We start from the raw sequence: 10,300 nt of genomic DNA on the forward strand, positions 1-10,300 counted from the left end.
AAAAAAACAAAGCCGAACAAAAAAAATTAGCATCATAATGAGTTATCTTGTCATCCATATACAGACAGGGTGATGATATCCATAATATGTGAAGAAAATTCCTTCCTATTGGTAAGAAAAAAAGCAACCACACAACAAAAAACAAGTAAAGAGTATGTGTAAATGGCAAAAAATCATCTGAAAAGAGTCTTGACTTAAGTAGACATAAGCAGATTTACATTTTGATAAGAACATTGTATTCACATACTGGCTAATAGTTGGGTAGTCACTAGAGTGTGTGAGAAGAATTGAGATAGGAAGTTATTGGAAATATTTATGTAAGAACTGGGGCAGAAAATGGAGGTAAGTGTTGTATTTAAAAGTTATTTTGGATATGAAAATCATAGGACTTGATGTTAGAATGAATAAAGGATATTAGGAAAATATGTGTCAAGGTTAATTCCTAGGATTCTTTTTCTAAAAGTTTTATCAAAGTATAATTTATATACTGTAAAATTCACTAATTTAAAATGTACAGTTCCATGATTTTCAGTAAATTTAGAGTTGTACAATTGTCATATAATCCATCTTTAGAATATTTCCATCACCCTCAAAAGATCCCTTGTGTGCATTTGCAATCACTCCCTATCGCTCCACCAGCCCTAGGTAACTACCAATCTACTTTCTGTCTATACATATTTGCCTATTCTGGACATTTCATATAGATTATATCATGCAACATGTGGTCTTTTGTACCTGGCTTCTTCTACTTAGCATAATGTTTTTGAGTTTCATCAGTGTTGTAGTATGTATCAGTACTTTATTCTGTTTTAACACTGGATAGTAATCCATTGAATGGATATTTGATCGTCCATTCACCAGGTGATGGACATTTGAATTATTTTCATTTTTTTTGGCTAATATGAAAAGTGCTGTTATGGATATTCCCATATATTTGCCTATGTGGACATATGTTTTCAGAGTTCTTGGATAGATAGCTAGGATTAAAATTGCTGAGTCACATGGTAAATTTGTGTTAAACTTTTATAGAATCTGCCAGAGTGTTTTCTGAAGTGGCTGGACCATTTTTATATTTCCACAGCTATGTATGAGGGTTCCAGTTTTTCCATATCCTTGTTATTGTCTGTCTTTTTGATTTTAGCACATTCTAGTATTTGTGAAGTAAAATCTCATTGTAGCTTTATTTGCATTTCCCTTACAGCTAATAATGTTAAACATCTTTTCATGTACTCATCAGATATGCATAGATCTTCTTTGGTGAAATGTCTATTCAAACTTTTTGTACATCTTATACTTGGGAAATTTTAAAATTATTGAGTAGCAAGAGTTATTTATTCATGATACAAATATTTTATCAGATATATAATCTGCAAATATTTTCTGTTTTCTGGCTTTTTACCCCACTTTCACAGTGTTGTCTCTTAAAGTACAAAGTTTTTAATTTTGATTAAGTCCAATTTATAATTTTTTTCTTTTATTTCTTGTGCTTTTGGTGTCAGATCTAAGAAATATTTGCCCAACTCTAAATTATGAAGATTTACCCCTAAGTTTTCTTTTAAGACTTCATAATTTTAGCTTCTACATTCAGGTCTACAATCTATTTTGAGTTGATTTTTGTATATGGTGTAAGGTAGTGGTCTAAATTCATCTTTTTGCATGTGGATATCCAATTTCCCAACCACTATTTGTTGAAGAGTATTCTTTCTCAATTAAATTGCCTTGGCACCTTTGTAAAACATCAATTTGCAATCAATTTAAGGGTTTGTGTCTTGACTCTTAACTATGTTCTATTGACTTAGTCTTCTATCATTGTGCCAGTACCACTTTATCTTAATAACAGTAAACTTATAGTACGTTTTAAAATTGAGAAGTGTAAGTTTTCCAGCTTTATTCTTCTTCAAGATTATTTTGTTTATTCTGAGTCTTTTATATTTTTGTATTAATTCTAGAATCGTTTTGTCAATTTCTACAAAAAAAAAGCCAGCTGGATTTTTGATACCAATTGCATTAAATTTATAAATAAATTTGATGAGAATTGCCATATTAATAATATTTAGTCTTCCTGTTTGTGAAAATGTAATTCCTTTCCATCTATTTAGTTCTTTTCTTTTTATCCAAATTTAATAGTTTTCAGTGTTTAAGTTTTGCACTTCTTTTGTTAAATTTATTTAAAAGCATTTTACTCTCTTTGAGGCTGTTTTGAATAGAATTGTTTTCTTAACTTCACTTTTGGAATGCCCATTACTAGTAAATAAAAATACAATAGATTTTTTATTGATCTTCTATCTTATAACCTTGATGAACTCATTTTTTATTTCTAGAAATTTTTTGAGTGTGGATTCCTTGGGATTTTCCACAAGCAGAACCAAGTCTTCTGTGAATAAAGAGTTCTACTTTTTTTCTTACCTGATTGCACTGGCTATAAACTGCAGTATATGATAAATAGAAAAGGTGGGATGTTAGGAGAAAGCATTCAGTCTTCCACCATTAAATATAATACTAGCTATTGGTTTTTGATAGACGCTTTTTCTCAGTCAAGAAAATTTCTGCTTATTCCCACTTTGTTAACTGTTTATCACAATGAATGAGTGTTTGATTTTTGTCAAATTCTTTTTCAGAATCTTTTAATATGAACATGTGGTTATTGTCTTATTGCGTTAATATGGTGCATTACATTAACTGCTTCTCAAATGTTAAATCACCCTTGGATTCTTAGGATAATTCTCACCTGGCCATGATGTATAGTCCTTTTCTTATGCTACTAAATTCAGCTTGCTAATACTGCATTCAGTATTTTTGTATATATTCATGAGGGATATTGGTCTGTAGTTTTTGTTTTGTTGTGTGTGTTGTTTTTTGGGGGAGGGGTTTGTTTTAGTTTGTTTTTCTAATAAAATCTTTGTTTGGCTTTGGTATCAGATAATACTCACCTCACAGAATGAATTCAGAATTGCTTACTCCTCCCTTATTTCTGGAAGTGTTTTTGGTCTAGGTTTTCATTTGTGGGAGAATTTTTAATTACTGATTCTATTTCTTGTTATAGTTTTATTCAGATTTTCTGTTTATTTTTGAGTCGGTTTCATTAATTTTTGTCTTTCTAGGAATTTGTCCATTAATCTAAACTGTCTAATATGTTGGCATAAAATGGTTTAAAATATTTCCTTATAATCATTTTATTTTCTGTGATGTCTATGGTATTCTTACCTCTTTCATTCCTGATTTTAGTCCTTTGTACTCTCTCCTCCCCCCACTTTTTTATTTGGCTCATCTAGATAAAGGCTTGCTGTTGGACTGGGTCACAGACCCCACCACCCAGTCCCATGCAGGTCCTGAGTCAGGTCATCGAACAAAAAACTGAGTAGCCGCTGGCAAAGTGGACACGCTTTATTTCAGACATGAGCTCTGCCACCCAGCGGTTCAGAGCCGCTGCCTTTCTTACTGAAAGTACACAATAGTGGCAAGAAGCCAAGGGGTACATGGGCGCACATGCACACGAACACTACTCTTACCTAACTTGTTTACAACGGACATGCTGAATCGTACCCGGGCTGGATATGAGGCGAGAGGGCCTGACTAAACTAACTCCACTTTCCTCACACTTTGAATTTTTTTTGATCTTTTAAAGAATTGACTTTTAGTTGATTTTCTGTACTTTTTTCTATTTTTCAAATTTCTGCTCCAATCTTTGTCTTGTTTTCTTTTGTTTTCCCTTTTCCTTTGTTTGGGTTTAGTTTGCTCTTCCATTTCTAGTTTCTTAACTAGAAAGCTTAGGCTTAGGGTTGCTGGGGAGGGTGTGGCGGAAATGAAGGGAAGGAAGGTTGGGGATAGGTTGGGTGGGGGATGCAGGAAATAATTGCAATTTGTGCTAATGGGCATGCTGATAGAATTGATCTGATCATCACATCTTGGGCACAGGTGGTGGTGGTCACTTTTATGCCCCATGATTACACATACTCAATAATAAAAAAATGAAATTACTGTCTGGTAGCATTTCTTTCAGTCTAAAAATTTTTCTTTAATATTTATCTTTTACCTTTTATTTAGTCTTTGTTTATCTGGAAATATCTTTATTACTCCTTTGATTTTGAAATAGTTTTCTTGGACGTAGCATTCATGCTTAACTTTTCTTTTCTTTCAGCACTCTGAATATGTCATCCCACTGTCTTCTGTTCTCCATTTTCTCTGATGAGAAGTTAGCTATTAATTTTATTGTGGTTTTCTTATACATGGTGAGTTGTTTTTCTCTGGCTGGTTTTAGAATTTTCTCTTTGTCTTTGACTTTTAATAGTTTGACTATGATGAGTCTATGTGTGGATCTCTGTGCTTATTCCACTTGGAGTTTATTAAGTTTCTTGTATGTGTAAATTAATGTTTTTTATCAAATTTGGAAGAATTTCCCATTATTTCTTAAAATATTTTTATATTTCTTTCTCTCTTTCCTCTTTTTTTGGAACATCCATAATGCATATATTGGTATGTGTAATGGTGTCACACAGGTCTTTAAAGCACTGGTCATTTTTTTTCATTCTTTTTTCTTCCTGTTCTTCAGATTGTATAATTTCCACTATTCTGAGTCTTTGTTCTGACAGCTCAAACCTGTTGTTAAGCACCCTAGTGAATTTTTTATCTCAGTTACTGTCATTTTCAACTGAAGAATTTTTATTTTTTTTATTTTTTTATAATTTTTATTTATTTATTTTTTTTAAATTTTATTTTGTCGATATACATTGTAGCTGATTATTGCTCCCCATCACCAAAACCTCCCTCCCTTCTCCCTCCCCCCCTCCCCCCCAACAATGTCCTTTCTGTTTGCTTGTTGTATCAACTTCAAATAATTGTGGTTGTTATATCTTCTCCCCCCCCCCCCCCCGGTTTGTGTGTGTGTGTGTGTATGTGTGTGTGTGAATTTATATATTAATTTTTAGCTCCCTCCAATAAGTGAGAACATGTGGTATTTCTCTTTCTGTGCCTGACTTGTTTCACTTAATATAATTCTCTCAAGGTCCATCCATGTTGTTGCAAATGGCAGTATTTCATTCGTTTTTATAGCTGAGTAGTATTCCATTGTGTAGATGTACCACATTTTCCGTATCCACTCATCTGATGATGGGCATTTGGGCTGGTTCCAACTCTTGGCTATTGTAAAGAGTGCTGCGATGAACATTGGGGAACAGGTATACCTTCGACTTGATGATTTCCATTCCTCTGGGTATATTCCCAACAGTGGGATGGCTGGGTCGTATGGTAGATCTATTTGCAATTGTTTGAGGAACCTCCATACCATTTTCCATAGAGGCTGCACCATTTTGCAGTCCCACCAACAATGTATGAGAGTTCCTTTTTCTCCGCAGCCTCGCCAGCATTTATCGTTCATAGTCTTCTGGATTTTAGCCATCCTAACTGGGGTTAGATGGTATCTCAATGTGGTTTTGATTTGCATTTCCTGGATGCTGAGTGATGTTGAGCATTTTTTCATATGTCTGTTGGCCATTTGTATATCTTCCTTAGAGAAATGCCTACTTAGCTCTTTTGCCCATTTTTTAATTGGGTTGCTTGTTTTCTTCTTGTAAAGTTGTTTGAGTTCCTTATATATTCTGGATATTAATCCTTTGTCAGATGTATATTTTGCAAATATTTTCTCCCACTCTGTTGGTTGTCTTTTAACTCTTTTAATTGTTTCTTTTGCTGTGCAGAAGCTTTTTAGTTTGATATAATCCCATTTGTTTATTTTTCCTTTGGTTGCCCGTGCTTTTGGGGTCGTATTCATGAAGTCTGTGCCCAGTCCTATTTCCTGAAGTGTTTCTCCTATGTTTTCTTTAAGAAGTTTTATTGTCTCAGGGTGTATATTTAAATCCTTAATCCATTTTGAGTTGATTTTAGTATATGGTGAGAGGTATGGATCTAGTTTCATTCTCCTGCATATCGATATCCAGTTATCCCAGCACCACTTGCTGAAGAGGCAGTCCCTTCCCCAGTGAATAGGCTTGGTGCCTTTGTCAAAGATCAGATGGCAGTAAGTGTGTGGGTTGATTTCTGGATTCTCTATTCTATTCCATTGGTCAGTGTGTCTGTTTTTATGCCAGTACCATACTGTTTTGGTTATTATAGCTTTGTAGTATAGCTTAAAGTCAGGTAGTGTTATGCCTCCAGCTTTATTTTTTTTGCTGAGCATTGCTTTGGCTATTCGTGGTCTTTTATTGTTCCATATAAATGTCTGAATAGTTTTTTCCATTTCTGAGAAAAATGTCTTTGGAATTTTGATGGGGATTGCATTGAATTTGTATATCACTTTGGGTAGTATGGACATTTTCACTATGTTGATTCTTCCAATCCAAGAGCATGGGATATCTTTCCATCTTCGTGTATCCTCTCTAATTTCTCTCAGCAGTGGTTTGTAGTTCTCATTATAGAGATTTTTCACCTCCTTGGTTAACTCAATTCCTAAGTATTTTATTTTTTTGGTGGCTATTGTAGATGGGCAGGCTTTCTTGATTTCTCCTTCTGCATGTTCACTATTGGAGAAAAGAAATGCTACTGAATTTTGTGTGTTGATTTTGTATCCTGCTACTGTGCTGAAATCATTTATCAATTCCAACAGTTTTTTTGTAGAGGTTTTAGGCTCTTCGATATATAGGATCATGTCATCTGCAAACAGGGACAGTTTGACTTCATCTTTTCCAATCTGGATGCCCTTTATTTCCTTCTCTTCTCTGATTGCTCTGGCTAGTACTTCCAACACTATATTGAATAGGAGTGGTGAGAGTGGGCATCCTTGTCTAGTTCCTGTTCTTAAAGGAAAAGCTTTCAGCTTTTCCCCATTCAGGATGATATTGGCAGTGGGTTTGGCATATATGGCTTTAATTATGTTGAGATACTTTCCCTCTATACCTAACTTATAGAGGGTCTTTGTCATGAATGAGTGCTGAACTTTATCAAATGCTTTTTCAGCATCTATAGAGATGATCATATGGTCCTTGTGTTTGAGTTTATTAATATGGTGTATCACATTTATTGATTTGCGTATGTTGAACCAACCTTGCATCCCTGGGATGAATCCCACTTGATCTGATGAATAATTTTTCGTATGTGTTGCTGTATTCTGTTTGCTAGTATTTTAGTGAGGATTTTTGCATCTATATTCATCAAGGATATCGGCCTGTAGTTTTCTTTTTTGGTTATATCTTTACCTGGTTTTGGTATCAGGATGATGTTTGCTTCATAGAATGAGTTTGGGAGATTTGCATCCGTTTCAATCTTTTGGAATAGTTTGTAAAGAATCGGTGTCAATTCCTCTTTGAATGTTTGGTAAAATTCTGCTGTGAATCCATCTGGTCCTGGGCTTTTCTTTGTTGGGAGCCTTCTGATAACAGCTTCAATCTCCTTTATTGTTATTGGTCTGTTCAAATTTTCTACGTCTTCACGGTTCAGTTTTGGGAGCTTGTGTGTGTCCAGAAATTTATCCATTTCCTCCAGATTTTCAAATTTGTTGGCGTATAGTTGTTTATAGTAGTCTCGAATGATTCCTTGTATTTCAGATGAATCAGTTGTAATATCGCCTTTTTCATTTCTAATTTTTGTTATTTGAGTCTTCTCTCTTCTTTTTTTTGTTAGCCATGCTAATGGTTTGTCAATTTTATTTATCTTTTCAAAAAACCAACTTTTTGATTCGTTGATCTTTTGAATTGTTTTTTGGTTTTCAATTTCATTCAGTTCTGCTCTGATCTTAATGATTTCTTTCCGTCTGCTGACTTTAGGATTGGATTGTTCTTGTTTTTCTAGTTCTTTAAGGTGAAGTGTTAGGTTGTTCACTTGCCATCTTTCCATTCTTCTGAAGTGAGCATTTAATGCAATAAATTTTCCCCTCAATACTGCTTTTGCAGTATCCCACAGGTTTTGGTATGATGTATCATTGTTTTCATTAGTTTCAATAAACTTTTTGATTTCCTGCTTGATTTCTTCTTGGACCCATATGTCATTAAGTAGAATGCTGTTTAATTTCCATGTGTTTGTATAGTTTCCAGAGTTTTGTTTGTTATTAATTTCTAGTTTTAATCCATTGTGGTCTGAGAAGATACATGGGACAATTCCAATTTTTTTGAATTTATTGAGACTTGATTTGTGACCTAATATGTGATCTATCCTGGAGAATGATCCATGTGCTGATGAGAAGAATGAATATTCTGAGGTTGTTGGGTGGAATGTTCTGTAGATATCTGCCAATTCCAATTGGTCTAGAGTCTTGTTTAGATCTTGTGTTTCTCTACTGATTCTTTGCCTAGATGATCTGTCTAATATTGACAGTGGAGTGTTCAGGTCCCCTGCTATTATGGTATTAGTGTCTATTTCCTTCTTTAGGTCTAATAGAGTTTGTTTTATAAATCTGGCTGCTCCAATATTGGGTGCGTACATATTTATGATTGTTATGTCTTCTTGATGGATCAGTCCTTTTATCATTAAGTAGTGTCCCTCATTGTCTCTTTTTATGGTTTTTAGTTTAAAGTCTATTTTGTCAGATATAAGAATAGCCACTCCAGCTCGTTTTTCTTTTCTGTTTGCATGGTAAATCTTTTTCCATCCTTTCACTCTTAGTCTGTGTGAATCTTTATGGGTGAGGTGGGTCTCTTGTAGGCAGCATATAGTTGGGTCCTGCTTTTTGATCCAGTCAGCCAGTCTGTGTCTTTTAATTGGGGAATTTAAGCCTTTTACATTAAGAGTTGTTATTGAAAGGTGTTGATTTATTCCTAGCATTTTATTGGTTGTTTGGTTGTCTTAGGTGTCTTTTGTTCCTTGCTTTCTGATTTACTGTTTGGTTTCTTTGTTTGTTGGTTCCTTAGGTTGTAGATAGTGTTTTTGTTAGCTTGTTTTCTCTCCATGAATGCCATTTTTATTGTACTAGCGGGTTTAGATTTTTCTTAGGTTTTTATGGCAGTGTTAGTTATTTTTCAGGAACCAAACCCAGTACTCCCTTGAGGATTTCTTGTAAGGGTTGTCTTGTGGTAGTGAACTCCCGCAGTTTTTGTTTGTCTGAGAAATATACTATTTGCCCCTCATTTCGGAAGGATAGCCTTGCAGGGTAGAGTATTCTTGGCTGGCAATCTTTGTCTTTTAGTATTTTGAAAATATCATCCCATTCCTTTCTAGCTTTTAGGGTTTGTGATGAAAAGTCTGACGTTAACCTGATTGGGGCTCCCTTATAGGTGATTTGACGCTTCTCTCTTGCAGCTTTTAAGATTCTCTCTTTGTCTCTGAGTTTTGCCAATTTGACTATGACATGTCTTGGAGAAGGCCTTTTTGGGTTGAATACGTTTGGAGATCGTTGAGCTTCCTGGATCTGAAGATCTGTGATTTTTCCTATACCTGGGAAGTTTTCTGCCACTATTTTGTTGAATATGTTTTCAATGGAATCTCCATTTTCCTCCCCTTCTGGAATACCCATGACTCGGATATTTGAGCGCTTGAGGTTGTCTGATATCTCTCTCAGATTTTCTTCCATGTCCTTGATTCTTTTTTCTTTCTTTTTGTCTGCTTGTGTTATTTCAAACAGCCCATCTTCAAGTTCAGAGGTATTCTCTTCAACTTCGACAAGCCTGCTGGTTAAACTCTCCGTTGTGTTTTTTATTTCGCTGAATAACTTCTTCAGTTCAGCAAGTTCTGCTACATTTTTTTTCAGGACATTTATTTCCTTGTATATTTCCTCTTTCAGATCCTGTATACTTTTCCTCATTTCATCATGATGTCTAGCTGAGTTTTCTTGTATCTCATTCAGTTTCCTTAGAATTATCACTCGAAATTCCTTGTCAGTTATTTCAAGGGCTTCTTGTTCTACAGGATCTAGAGTATGAGATTTATTAACTTTTGGTGGTGTACTTTCTTGATTTTTTGTATTTCTGGTGTCTTTTTTTTGCTGTTTATTCATTGTGGCAGGGGGTTTCACAGTCCACCGGTTTGAGACTAATGATTAACTAGATGTTGCTGTGGTTGCCAATTTGGTATGGCTCCCTCCGTGACTGCTCAGTTGGCCACTAGTGTCTTGTGTGTGTGGTTGCCTCGGGTCTTGGGCTTCTCCGGGGATCCACCTTTCTGGTCAGCTTGTACTCTGCTGGGCTGGTGGATCACGTACCACAGGGTGTGTGATCTCTGTTGAGCTTTCACTTTCTGTACAGGACTTCTCCCCATTCGGTGTGCTCTGGCCCAGGCTGTTAGATCGTGCAGTGGCGACCCCACCAGGTGTGTGGTTTCTGTCAAGTCTCCGCCTCCCTGGCCGCACGTCTCCCCCCTCTGTGCACACTGTGCTGGGCTG

Source organism: Cynocephalus volans, chromosome 3 (assembly GCF_027409185.1).
Source record: "Cynocephalus volans isolate mCynVol1 chromosome 3, mCynVol1.pri, whole genome shotgun sequence".
NCBI lineage: Eukaryota > Metazoa > Chordata > Mammalia > Dermoptera > Cynocephalidae > Cynocephalus > Cynocephalus volans.